The sequence below is a fragment of the Apis cerana genome, linkage group LG11 (assembly GCF_029169275.1).
Source record: "Apis cerana isolate GH-2021 linkage group LG11, AcerK_1.0, whole genome shotgun sequence".
NCBI classification, from domain to species: domain Eukaryota; kingdom Metazoa; phylum Arthropoda; class Insecta; order Hymenoptera; family Apidae; genus Apis; species Apis cerana.
The window spans coordinates 773,834-788,904 of NC_083862.1; the positions used below are offsets into that span (position 1 = coordinate 773,834).

A 15,071-nucleotide genomic window follows, 5' to 3' on the forward strand; every position below is an offset into this window, starting at 1 on the left:
GAGAGAGGAATGACTTCGTCGTCTTCAACATCACAATTGAAAGAAAAATCGTTTTACCGTTTTGAAATCCAATTTTTATGCGAAAAATGAAAAAAAAAACCACTGGTAATAAAAGAAATCCTCCACCAATTATTAAATCTTATCAATAGATATTATTACACAACATATTCTACTTATCTAAAATCAACTTATCTAAAACAAATAAATTCTTATATCCTTAAAAGTACCAGATCAGAATTATTGAGACTGCCCAGCACATTTCGGCCTGTCTAAAACCTAACCTCACTATCTGGAATCGTCATCTCCTCCTCTCGGATGCCATCTCGATAGTATTTTCGTTACTCGTAATAATTTTTTCCAAGTGGAAATGGGCAACGGTCCATGATAAAAACGGCGAGACGATAAAAAGAAAAGAAGAGGCGCGATAAGAGTTGGATCTCGCTGGTAAATCGGAATATCGTGTAAGCGTTCTCCTCGGTCGAAGAAGCCAGGAGCCTAATTAAAAATGCTTCCGTCACGAGACAAAAGGAACTTATGAATTACGCGAAGAATTCTTCAGCGGTCGCTCGTTTCTCGACCACGGGATAAAAAAGGCCACGAGAGGCGAAGCGAAGAAAAAAAAGGAAGAAAAGAAACTTTGTAGCTTTGGTTTTGAATCGTTACGTTGTCGCGAACGAACAAACGAGAATTTCGATGGAAATTAGATTTTTTTTTTCGCTTTTTCGAGTTAAGGAAAAAAATGTATGTATTTTGTATTTTGATGCATATTTTGTTCAAGAGATTAATTACATTTCTGATAAGTTAATTCATTTTGAATATTTGGAAATATTTGTACAGTTTATATAGTTATTAGAGAACCAATTAAAGTTATCGAATAAATAACAATTTTATAAATAATTTGTGCTTTGAGAGAGAGATTAATTATATTTTTTGATATCGATAAAAATTGATAAAAATTAAAATTGAATAGAGGAATAGTTTACTTTGAATATATATTATCGAGTAATTAATTGATTATTAGATTATTAAAAAAAGAAAAATAGGCGTTGATTAATTTTTCAGAATATAGAATTAATCGATCGTATTTTAAATAACTTTTTGAATAAATTACAAAAGTATATGGTTCCAAAGCATTGTGATATATTCAAATCAGTGGTTATTACCTGCATAAGCCTTTTTAAATTAATACTTTCACGAATATTTAGAATGCATTCCCCAACTTGAAACTCATAAAAAAATTACTGGATGATATACGATATGAAATAATGAAGTTTTAATAGTTTTAGATACTACTTTTTTAATAGTATTATTTAATATTCATAGACGCACTTTAATATTCAACAGACGAGCATCCTATCAAATTTCTTCCATATTTATCGTAGTTTTTAACAATTGGAACAAAGTTTAAAATCCTAAATATATACACAAATTAAAATAACCTGCTTCATTAAAACTATATAAAATTTAATACATAATAACAATATACTTTTATAATAATTTAATATATTTGATATCTATAATAAATTTAATATAACGCACGTAATTTAATCGTAATTTAATTCTTAATTTAATAATCACAATTTTGAAATGTATTATATAATCTATCTTGTACAAACCATGTATAGAACAATTATTATTCTTTTTTTTTTACTTCATCATATTTTATCCATCTGACATCCTATATTATATTACATAATATATTACATTCATTAAAATTCTCCACGCTAAATATTCAAATATTCCAATACTTGTTCCACTTTCCATCTAATTGACACAAATGATGAAAATATATATTAGATTATTAATTAATTTATGTAAAAAAAATAGCAAGAATTTTTATATTCTTTAACTTTCTATCGTACAAACAATATATCAATTACTAAGATGAAATTAAAGAAAAAATTATTGCTATTTATGCGTTGTGATCCTATGATCCATATATAAACTGTCTCCATTACACAGATTCGTCGACGAGCCGATTAATCACTGTCCGTCCGCGTCAAAGTCATTTCTAATCACTGGATGCCATCTTCGTCGCACTCTCAGAGAGAAACTGACACGATATCGACCTCGTACGGATTTACCTACTAACCTAAATAATTTCAAATATGCCTAAATCCGAAGGATTCGTTTGCCGCAATATCACTGAATGGAATGGAACTTCTCCCTGTTTCGTTCTTCGAATGAATTCGGCTATTCCTCGTTATTTAATTGTTATTCCAATTGCATATTTCCAACTTTCCTCGTGATAATACTTAGTTTCAATTAAAAAATTTCTACCAGAAATTGTACTCCACTTATATTCCGAGTGCAACGTAGCCAAAATAATTAATTGTATCAAGTGGCGAGAGGATAGGATAGGATTCCAACCTTAAATATATCCTCGTGTAAACTTGTATCCATCCTCGCTCGTTTCTGTAAAAAAAAATTTCGCAGAAAATAATGCAATCAATGCAAAAAGTACGTGTGATTATTCGCAACTTACCTCGAACTTTTGCACTTGAATATTTGATTGGATATTAAACTTTATGCGTACCTTTTTTGAAGAGGTTAGGAATTCAATTCTCACCTATTCATCCCATTTCAAATTCATAGGTTGCGAGAAATCCACGTCCTCGACGATTTTGACTCTAGTTCGAACCATTTCTGAATTTAATCCGGTCAACATCGATAAAACTTGAAAAACTGTAAAGTTTCGGGAGCGTGCGATAAAAATGGAAAAAAAAAACTTGAATCAGTCGATGCTCGAGCAGCGACGGTTAAACGCCGCTTCCGCACGTTTCAATTAAACGGCCATCAACACCGAAAATTCGCAAAATCTGGTGAAAAAAAAAAATTGGTCACGTATCAACTGGTCGATTTGATTCGCCGTTGATTGGCCGATTTGTGAATTAAGCCGTGGGATAACGAAGATAACGTTCGATCTCGGGCACGATAACAGGTTTGAAATGATAAAATAGATCGAATCGAGATATCGAACAATGATCCTCTATGATCCTCGAAATCCTCGAGACCTTATCGAATTAAGGGTTCCGTTAATGAAGATGGAATCCATCGTTATCCAATTTGCGATGGTTAGGCCATCTGGATCATCGCATCCAGATGGCGTAATCGACAACGATAATATCAACGATAAATTTCGAGTCGGTTTTGTGCGAGAATTTTGGATTTTCTTGTTGAAAATCGTTCGATCGATGAAAATTCAGAACGTGCTTTTTTTCTCTGGGAATCGAGTTGTGTTTGTCACTCGTTATTCGTAATTATGATTCCGCAAACTCTTTGAGAAGAGCGGGGAACAACGAGTTTGTTTAATTAATGAACGTTGAACGAACGTTGAGGCGAGTTACCATGCGAGTTAAATTACACTTCGATCACGAGCATCGTTATAAAACAAAAAAATTGTACAGCCGCGTGTATTAAATCAATTTTAATTATTACGAATCCGCGCATATTGCGCGCGAGGAAAATTTAAATATCTAATTTTGCGCCATTAAAGCAACGCGTTAACGCGGTGACAAACACGTCCCCGGTGGGAACATTGAACGATTTGCATTTGCGGAAATGAAATTGTTATGGGGCCGCGAAACGCGAAACAGTGAAAGTGGCATCGTTAATGGGCGAAATTCATAAACGAGAGAATCCTTTGAACACGATGAAAAATATTTCTATTCTAGATATAAAAAGTGTTCAAAAATTTCAAAAACTTGACTATCCGAGGCCGAAAGACAAATTTTTGCAAAAAGCACGAGAAGAAATTAGAACAATTTTGTCAAATTACTTACTCGAGAACTTAGAGGAAATCACGCCATGGAATTCATTTTTTGATTCATTCCGATATCTCAATCGGTTGTCGAGATATAAGCGCTCAAAGTGTCCATAGTGTTTAAAATTCTAGGAATTATACACGAGATTTTACCAATGGTCGATATTTCTTTTTGGAATCGCATACGTTTATCCTGGAATCGTGTCTGCCATTTATCTGGAATTTAAGATAGAATAAGCGAGTAAGGCGTAAGATAATAAACGATTAAAAATTACCTTTTCTTTACACGATGATATCTCGGGAACTGGAAGTCGTAGTATAACGAATGAAAAAGTATTATAAAAAGGAAGGTTCAGCGCTTCTAACGGTCTTTCATTTATCAACCGGAAGTCATTTTCTCCGGAATTATAGCGATTCAAATTTTTCCTAATTCCGATAGGATTTTAATCAAATCTAAGGTAAACGATTAAAAATTACTTTCTCTTTACACGATGATATCTCCGGAACCGGAAGTCGTAGCGAGACAAACGAGAAAGCATTTTAAAAGGGAAAATTTCGCGCTTCTAATGGCCCTTATCATTTATCAACCGGAAGTCGCTATCTTCAAAGTTACAGCGGTTGAAATTTTTCCTAATTTTAATCGAATTCAATAGAGTTTCGAACTAAATTTTACTTTTACGACGAACATGTTCATTTCTAGAAGAATATTTCACAGTATCTCGTTCACGAATTACGAAATATTCACGGTATGAAACAAGCGTCTAATTAATCTCGTTTCTACAAAAAACGACTGCTATTTTCAACTCAACGTCCTTTGTCAGCAATTAACTTCCTTCAAAAAATTCTCCTACCTTTCGTACGGTGTCTAATCGCTCGTTCATGCACAACGTACATGGCACACATGGTCGCACGACACACACGACGCGAATAACAAGCGTTTAATTAATCTCGAACGATAACGAGCGCTACTTTTAATTCAACGTTCTTTGTTCGAATGGAAAGGAAGCACGACCGTTGTCTCGATGAATAATACACCCATTACGAATCCCATTGTGAAACAGGTCGCCGTTTAATAATGCCGTGTCGAAGACGCGTTTCAGTATCAATAGCTCCTCCTCCCTGGAAAATATAATCGATGAATTAATTTTTAACATGCAATCGCAATAGATCTTCCGACATATACGATTAATAGGATCGATGGACCCAAGTATAGATTCTTAAACGCAATATCGATCGATTTGAAAATCGATCGGTCGAAAATTTTTCATTTCTCTGAATTCAATTTATTTCAAATTATTTTTTTATTTATACTCTCGATGGAGATGTTCTAATTTTTTACTCCTATATCATAAATTCTAAAATCGCTCGAAACTATTAATTGAACATACTAAAAAATGCAAATTTTGCTTAACAAGAAACAACGTCCAGGGGATTCGTCTGCTCGAAAAGTGGAGGAGGATCGTAAATCACGTCGTTCACGAGCCTAAGAGCTGGACACGTGTCGTATCTTGAGCAGGGGAGAACTTTATCATACGGTTGCCATATATTCGATACGAGATGCAAATCTAAGTCAGGAAATTCAGATAAAGGGGACGGCACGTGAATAGAATTTCACCCGGAGAATTTCGATCATGCTGGACGATTCGAATTCTATGGATGAATGCGGAAAAATCGTATACTATATTGCGCGTCATGAAAATCAATTCTCCTAATAATGCAAAAGATTTCTCTTCTTCTCCTTCTCCGTATCCTTTCTGTATTTCAATAAAATTTTATATATTATATATCATCGATTATATCGCGAAGAAAATTTTGTTCGAATATTTGGGCAGGTAAAGAAGATTGGAAACTCAAAATTTGTGTATTGATTAATAATTATTGAGATTGAAACAAATTTTCACTGTTAGAAAATAATACTTTTAAAATTCTTAGTACTTGTAATAAGAATAAAATTTTACTATAAATTATATATAACAAATAAAATTTTTGATACTTTTAACGACCTTAAAAGTAATATTTTTTAAAATTCAGAAATAAACTTTATCAAATCTTGTCTATTCTAAATTTCAAATTATACGGGCAACTTTTTTCGATTATTAGAAAGTAATAAATTTGAAACAATTGCAAGCAATTACTCGCGTTCCAAAGATATAACGTATCTAACGTACCAAAGTTAAGCAAAATTTTAATAATTGAGGTTAAGAATAACTTGGATAATTTATCACCATTCGAAGCATCGAATAATCGCAAATAAATAATGTCAAAGTTATTCGAAGATCGGATCAATCACAATAAATGTCAATAAATAAAGCATTGGATAACTTTATTCGAGATTTTTAACTAATTACTTACTAGTTCTAGTTACTTTTTTACAACATTCTGGCACACGCTTGGTAAGAGTCGAGTGATTAGCCGCTCGATAAACAGTAGTAACGAGCGTTTCTGGTCGGACAGACGCGGCCTCTCCCACGTGCAGTGATCGATACCGGCAATTGGTCGGACGGAAAGGATGGTGGCAAGCCATATGGAACGCGTGCTATCGCCGCGAATTTATCAACGACCGGCCATTTGTTATGTTTATACGGCGAGGAGCGAAATTAATCGTTCCAATTGAGCCACGATCGGCCATGATTCGAAATTCTGGGATCGAATTCGCGATAATTCGCTGTGTACATTGCCGCGCTCGAGTTTACTTTTGCGCGTTCGCGTGTTTGTCCACGAAATAGAAATAGAAATCCGTGCCCGGATTTGCTTCTATCCGCTCTCTTTCTCTCTCTCTCTCTCTCTCTGTCTCTCTCACGCAAAACGTGAAATTGAAAATCTTTTTTTTCTTTTTCCTTTCTTCCGTTTTGTTTTCGAGAAAGGGAAAGAAAGGGGTTTCTTTTGGGGAGATTTCTCATTTGGTAAATGATGAGACGAGGATGATGGATGGATTGCATTATCGAGTCTAGTTAAGATGAATGGAATCGAATCACGTGGAAAATAATCGTTTCGTTAGTTACAAACTTGGATATACGGTAAAATTGTTGAAGTTTTTGAGTCGAAGCAAATACAACGAGGAAAAAGAAATCTTAATTTTTGATTCATCGTAATCGTTCTAAAATGACAATTAATAAATTTAAAAATGAGAAAATATTTCTTCCAACCAATTTCACCGATTCCATCATTTCCACGATGATAGTTTACTCGTATAAAAAGGATATCGCGAAGATCGAATAGTTTTTCTTTAATCTATAATAAGAAGTGGCATAAATTAAATTCGTGATAAAAATGAAACCAAGCCTTAAAACTTATTTGTCGCGTGCATACCGCGCGAATGTACACAGTAATTTTACACGCGGTGTACAGTTTCATAAACTCGAAGTGACGCGAGGCACAGGCATTGAACGAAGAGAAAAATAAGACGGTGTCATTCGTGTCACCGTTTTTATACACAAAAACGGCGACGGTTAACCGGGACACTCGACCGCGTTTAAATATCCGTCCGTCCCCACCACATTTGCATCCTTCGAGGAACATCGGCCTACGTAATACCAAACAAAATAAATATTAACGAGTCGTATACCGCCGTTAAAACTTTTTCCCAACGTTTTTCATCGACTAATATTTATAATTTAAATTACTGGTAAAAATAGAATCGTCTCCGAATATATCCGTTTTCTATATAAATTTTTAACTTCTTATTAAACGAGCGTTTCTTTGCATGCTCGTTTAAATTTATGAAAAAAATGCAACACTTTGAATCTTCATCGATCCTCCTATGATTCTATGAAGATTAATTAAGAAAAAAAAAAAAATGAAGAAAACATTCCTTCGATAAAAATCTTGTAACCTAATTTCAAATATCTTTCAACACGTTCACACGGTTTACATGTACTTCGAACTTCTCTTCGATGTACAACAGCGAAAAAGATTTCCAGGGAAGGAAGGGGGGGAAGGTTAAGTGTTTTCCGGAGACGCGGAGATCGAGAACATCCGCTACTATGTTTCCGTATCGAGGCGAAAAAAAGAGAGGCCATTCGTTGCCCGAGAAAACTGGGGAAAGTTCGTGATTTAAGGATACTTTGAAAATCTTTCGCCCCTCCACCTTCCTCTAGCCTAGTTTTAATACAAGCTTCTACAGAGACGTCCTAAAAATCTTAAAAGTGAGTATTTGAGAATTTGTTGTAGGTAATTTTTTCGAATAAATTTTTCTGCCTTAACGAAAACAAGATGGGTGATTGTAGACTCGCCGCGGTAGTGTTGGGTATGTACCGTCCGCTGAGCTTGAACAAATAATCGAGGCAAGTGTTGAATAATTATCGAGAATCGAGTTGTACATAATCGGTGAACAATCTAATTAATTTGAACGAAGTAAGTGAGGTGAACGATCATTTTGAATTACCAAGTGAACTAATTAGTTGTTCGTTAGAGGCACATACCCAACGCTATCGAGTACGTATTTGTTAATAGCGTTAATAAAATATCTTAAAATATTTTAAACGATAAAACGATGATAATCGTTCCAAATTTTTAAATTTCTCTGAAAAACCCATTTCTCGAAAAAAGGGAAAAGAAAAAAAAAATGTTTGAAACGGACACAACACAGTTTCGCTTACCCAACAACGGTTAACCCATTCCCGATGTTTTTTTCACTTGCCCGGCATTTTGCGCGGCATACTTCGGACAATCAGCATTGTTATGCCAAATAATGCTCCCGGTTCTGGTGTTCCTTTGTGCGGGGGTGGTTGGTAAATGGCGTGCGGGTAGGTCGCATCGTTTTCCCTTGTCGTTCTTCCATCCGCCAGTCTTTTATCGCTCGTTGAAAAGGGGCCAAGAGGCAGCGAAAAAAAAAAAGAAAGAAAAGAGCAACAGTGCCGAGCCGAGTGCAAGCATTCGAGGGGAAAAATTGTGCCGGGGATATATTTCCTATCTAGCTATAGCTGGGAGCAGAAGGACTTCCTCCTTCATCTCTGGCTAACTGAATTTCGAAATATCCTTTATCTAATCTAATGTAATTTTCCGTTTGTTACGCGTGATTTCGAATTCTTTTTGATAAATTGAAGCAGAAGAAGAGAGAATAATGTGGGATATTGGTTTGGATTCATATATTTGATTTGATATGTTTGAGAATTGGAATATTAAGAGTTGAATTTAATATTTCTATTTACTTTTTTATAGATCAATTAGGTACAATTATTCGATTGAAGAAATATATTTGCTAATCGATATTAAAATATTATTTTTAATATTATTGGAATATTTTTTTATTAAAAATTTAAAATAGAATTCATTTTACATTGTTACGAGTATTCCTCTCTTCTTTTTTATCTAATAATCTCAAATTTGCCGTGTCTTGGATAAGCTTCCGTTTAGTAAGCTTTCTTCTAATTGCACTTATGCATTAAGCTTTCTGCACGAGTCGAGTATGCTTTGAAAACATACTTGCTTAGTTCTGGCTAAATGGCGTTATTACAACGAGTCTGGAGGAGTTTTGATTTTAATAGCGAGAGATTAAAAAATAAATTGAAGATAAACCACGCGAAATTAAATTATTCGCATAATTTTACATCAATTTCTTATATTTTTATTCATATACCTTGTTGATTATAACGCAATCGTAATTACAATTATCTCTCAGTAAATGCAACAAGAATTACTATGAAATTAATTCAATGATTTGATTTTATTAATTCAAGCGTATATTATGTAAATATTTATTTTTAAATTTCTATTGATCGAATGTTTCATTTTACCGATTTTCTTGTGAATAACCAAAGGGAAAAAATGAATTCTATTTATACCTATTTGAAACAGTTGACAAATTAGTATGTATATTGCACCAAAAAAATACAGGCGTGAAAATATTGTTTTTATTTTCCTTGATTCTTGAATTCAACTTGTAAAAAACAATGGAATTATGAAATAATTAAAAAAATTCTATCAAACAAATTATACAGTTATAATAAGATAAGATTAATTTCAGGAAAACAAAATTTCAATAATAAAAAGAGGTAGAATCGAAAAAAATTCCAATCTCAAAGATCGAATTGAAAAAAATTTGATCGCGATAAAAATGGACATAAATCACAGATCGACGATACCTCAATCACATTTTTATGACACATACGGGGCACATTGCGATCGATGTTTGGATAAAAACAATGTGACAAGAATGTTTAAGCAACCGTACTTTGACATCCACGCACATATATATCCATATATTACATAAAAATTTAACAATTCTCAATGCATTTCTGATAAAAGAACGATAAAAGAAACATAATGTACAATCTATAATTTGTAACTTAACCAACTCGAGCAAACGTAATATAATCCATCAACTAATATTATTGATTGATAAATCATGATATGAGAGGATTCTGATGTATACAAGAAAATTACAACTTATAATTCAATTAACTTATTCGTAATTTATATTTTAACTAATATTAATAATTGATGAATTATTTTATTTAAATATATATCTAATCTAACCTCCAATTTGTCAATCGATTAATCAATATTGTTAAATTATTATACAAGAAAATTGTATCATCCAAATATTTTATCTATATTGCCATATGAATTCAACGATTCTTGATATATTTCAAAGGGGCAAAAGGAATGAAAATATTCGAATAAATATTTCGACAAAGTGCAGGGAATCGTTTGCAACGATTTCAAAGTGTGGAAATGGAAGAACGAGATTCCTTCCCTTCCAGAACGAGAATGCACACATGGATCGATGCTTTCGGCCGTGCAGTTAAAACAGAACCGACACGGGGTTGGGGTTTGCCAGGGTTACAATTTAAACGCAAATGTAAACGGCCGGTTTGCCAGGGTGGAGGCGTGCAACAACGTTCATGGCTGGCAGAAATCGATTGTTGCCGTGTCAGTGGCCCATAGTCGTAGCAAGACGGAGAATAATGGAATCTGGGATTAATCGTGAGAGAAGGATTGCTTTTTCGTCTATTTTGCTTTCTAACTTGTATTCGTATTCCTCTTACATTCGAAATATGTTCTTTTGTATATGAGATTGACGACACTTTTGATTTTATCGTATGAAGATACAAGCAGATTGATCTAATAATGGAGACAATAAAGTATCCAAATTGTTATCTAATATTTATAAGAAATACTAATCAGAGTTACAATAAAGAAAATAAATTGTTATATAAGATGATTATACAGTAATAAGTTCTTAGTGAGGATAAGGAGATCCTAACCTATCTATCTATTGACATATCTTTTTCTATCGAAGATTACGTTCTTAAAAACTTAACCTAATCTAATCTATCTAATCTATTAAGCTATTTATCGACTGAAGATTTTAAGAGAATTTGTTTTCTTTCGTATTTTTACTTACTGAGCAACTGTATCCTCTGTAGAGCCATGTTTCAAACAATTCTATGTATAAAAGGAACATATTGAAAAATTCAAAATATTTGACTCTGTAGGTACATCACCAAAGGACTTATCGATGTGGCAGATCTTTTTCTCGGCATATACAAATATTGTTATGTTTATTATATTAAACTTATTAGAATTGTCAGATGATCACTATTTAAAAATTTTTGATGATTTGTATATACGATAAATATCCAACGTATGAATATGAAATACTTGTATGGTCACGTGTCACGAGGTTTAAATGAAAGAAACGTGTCTCGAAAGCCATTAGTCCCTCTTGCGGAATTCATGTCAAATTAAGTAAAAGAATTTGAATTTTTCTTATTTGATGAATATATGACTGTGTACATATTAAATTAAGAAAGATCTAAATTGTATCTTCTCTGAGATGAATCAGGAAAATATAACTTGCTTTTTTTTTTCTTTCTTTAATTTTTTAAATGACTAATTGGAATACACAAGGTACAAAATATTAATATTCTTTGTTATAAAGAATCAAAATATTTTTACTCTAATATAGAATAGGATTAACAGCAACTGATAAATATTCTAATCTAACATTTTATCTGAAGAATAAATAAAATTAATAATAAATAAGAATAAATAAGAAAATAATTTATTAATACATGTGCGAATGAAAATTACATAATTATTTTTATATATTTCTTAAGAATATATTTTTGTGATTATTAACTTTCAGATCTATATATATAATATATGCATTTTCAGTCGATACTTGCAACAAAACTTTCCAATAAATTGTTGTATACGCGTAAAAAGAAAAAAGTGAAAAAAATATATTCTTATACGCGATATTTCCACAAAATACTATAAAACTTTCGAAATCGATGATTCTTTAATTACTTTCGAGCGGAGTACACTGGCATCGAAACTTTTTAAAACTGTAATGAAAAGAAGTTTCGAAAGATCTGTATCCTCTTTACCATGCAAGTCTTGTTCCCCAGATTTATCGTCTCCACCGTCTTCGATGGAGACGAAATTTTTCATAAGATCACTTTGTATCCTTCCTTAAAGTGCAGAAAAAAATCTTCACCATATCGGCTCTCCCAGATTGAACAAGAAGGTTAAATGGCACGTTGAAGACATTGCACCTCAGCTGAGAAATCGATAAGTTTTAAACGTGGAACAGATTGATCGTTGATATTTTCTGAAATAAAAGGTTAAACGATATATTATTGAACGATAAAATAACGAAATATCCTTCGTTTCATCCACAGTTTTCACCGTTTACTCGATAATTAGAGTAATCGTTCAAAATTGCTTTTAATATTGAGATAATTAATAACAATTTTAAGTACAATTCTTATCTCGATAATTAATGAAATATATAATAAGTGAAATATTTGAAAAACGAAAAACTAAAAATAATGAATAATTACATAAATAGAAAAATGTTAAGCTATTAAGAGTTAATAGCTATTAATTGTAATTGATATTTTTAGTTATCTATTTTCGTTGAAATTTCTTTTTTGAATATTTTTTTAATAATGAATTCGAATGTTATTGAGAAAATAAAATATTTAGAAATGTTTATTATTGAATTTTTAAAAATCTAGAATTTTAAAGAAATTTGAATAGACGAAATAGATTATTGACCTTTTTTTCATAATTTTGAAAGTCTATATAATATTGAAAAAATTTGAGTTTGAGTTTGAAAGATTGAAATGGAAAGGCTTTTCAACTACTAAATCTTAATCAAAATTCAACAGCTTGAAATCAGAGAGGTATCAATGTAAACGATATATCTCTTCAAACACAATTTCTTTCGAGTCTCATCACTTTAAATGAACAAGCATCATTCGAAACAGAACGTTATATTCAAATTGATTATCTCTGTTATACCTCTCTCGACGCTTTATAACTAGATTTTCTTTGCTCGTGAATTCTTATAGAAGAAGATGAAGCTTATTCTTGTAAAAAGGATTAGAAAATTGAATGAAATCAGGAAAAACGAATCTTGCCAATTCTCTATTAATTTATTAATTTATATCTTCTCAACAAATCTAATGAAAAATTCATTTACATATCCCAAGATGTTTCAAAATAAAAAACAATTAAATCTCGTTTTAATATATTTACAATAATTTAAAAATTGGATATAATTTTAACAAAATTTTCAAATTTTAAAATACTATAAATACAAAATTTTTTATCTTCCTTTATAATCTTCTTCCTTAAGAATATAAATTATAAAATCTTTTTTACAATCACTTTTAAATACATCTTCGTCGAAATTCAACAAAGAAAGGAAATGTTCTGTTTTCGAATTTCTATTTCCGGCATTATAACTTCTCTGCATAACTGTACTCTGTATATCCTGTTCATGTCAGAATATCCTATATCTACGCGTCATTCAACAATAATTAAACACTCTGGTTAATTCCATATGCTCATTGTATTCGTCCATGTACGACTTTAGCCTTTGAATAACTTTGCGACTTCTTTTTGCACTTTGTTAATTCGCGACACGAATTAAAAACTCTAAGTTCCATTGGCTACGATTCATTCCTCGAGGCTACATCGATATTCAAAGTTATCCACAACAGCAACAAGTAACAAAATTCGTCGATCAGTATCGTCAAATAGCTTTTTCATCTGTGTGTAAAACTGGAACTAGTGAAAAACTCTGTCGACAGAATGACTGTATATTTTTCAAACGTTTGAACTCGAAGCCACGAATTATCACTCTTCGTTTTGTCATACACAAAGTCTTTTTCATCAGAAGATTTAAAGGTAATGGCATTTATTACATATATCTTTCAACTTGATATCGGTTACTTATATCACAGTAAAAACGGATAAATTTATTTTCGTTATCTCGTAATCTTTGTCACGTAACCATTTTATTCTATTCTGCTTCACTTTATGTAAGCTTCAATAAATAAACCAAAATCGATACATCAATTTTTTTTGTTCATTTATCTGTAGAATCGACCCTTCAAAGATACATAGGAATAGATTAATACGTCTTATTCTAAAATTTTACAACTGGAATAATAACATTAGAACAATCAAATCCATCAAAATGACAGATTTCATATTTTTTGTTTTACGATTATTGAGAATGTAAAAATGTTTTTAACAAAATTAATATTCCAATCGAGATTTATTTTCACGACATCGCTTTAAACATAAATTCATAAAATAAATAGATTAATAAACTTACGTTTAATTTAATGTCCAATTACTCATAGATGTAAAGATCGCACCTATGTACAGTTATCGGAGAGGAGTAAGTGTAAGAGGTAGAATTTAAAGCGGGATCGGGAACAGTCTATGTACAGACCGACTTGGTTTCGTGGAGCGTGGAAATCGATTTGTCGTGTTCACGCCCTCGAACAGAAGGGAGACAGAGGATGAATGCAACGGGTAATGGGATGTAGGATTAACCCGGTGAAGAAGGATTGCCCGTTCCTTCCTTTCCGCGAATTACCTTCCTCTACTCGAGGAAAACGCTCCTCGGTAGTCTGGCACTATGGGTTTTCCATGGATGGAAATGTTGCCAACACCACTCTCGCCTTTAAGATCTCCACTCAACTTTTCCTCCGCAGTTTAATCCGCTCGAGGAACGTAAATCTGGAGCGTTGCAGATGCTCGTCGTGGAACACAACGACGACGCGACGAGGATTTTTGATGTCGATGAACGCGATTGAGATGAAGATCGCGATGGAAATTTGGAATTTTTAGAGATACTGTCTTTGATCTTGCTTGTGAAAATAGTACAAGTAGCGTACTGGTTAGAGGTTAAGAGTGAAATTATGACAAGGGATAGAGTATATAGTACTTTTTTATTCACTAGGCTAGTAATTATTATTTACTAGGTACATTAGAATTAAACATATGATTCGTCGATGTATATTTATCTAATTTGATCGATTTATGATAAAATTAAGGA

General features: G+C 32.4%; 1 protein-coding gene and 1 long non-coding RNA gene across 2 annotated transcripts in view; one reads left to right on the plus strand and one right to left on the minus strand.

The window, feature by feature from the left end:
* Positions 1-15,071, plus strand: part of LOC107998536 (kielin/chordin-like protein) — a 77,631-nt gene that overhangs the window by 46,922 nt on the left and 15,638 nt on the right. The gene's annotated exons all lie outside the window — the stretch shown is intronic.
* LOC107998537 (uncharacterized) lies at positions 1,444-14,589 on the minus strand. The gene is made up of 9 exons (XR_009831712.1): positions 14,343-14,589; positions 13,388-14,112; positions 12,100-12,323; positions 8,362-10,678; positions 4,615-4,882; positions 4,039-4,067; positions 3,783-3,979; positions 2,093-2,819; positions 1,444-1,764 (listed from the first exon to the last, which is right to left on the minus strand). It is a non-coding gene; the product is annotated as an uncharacterized LOC107998537 (long non-coding RNA).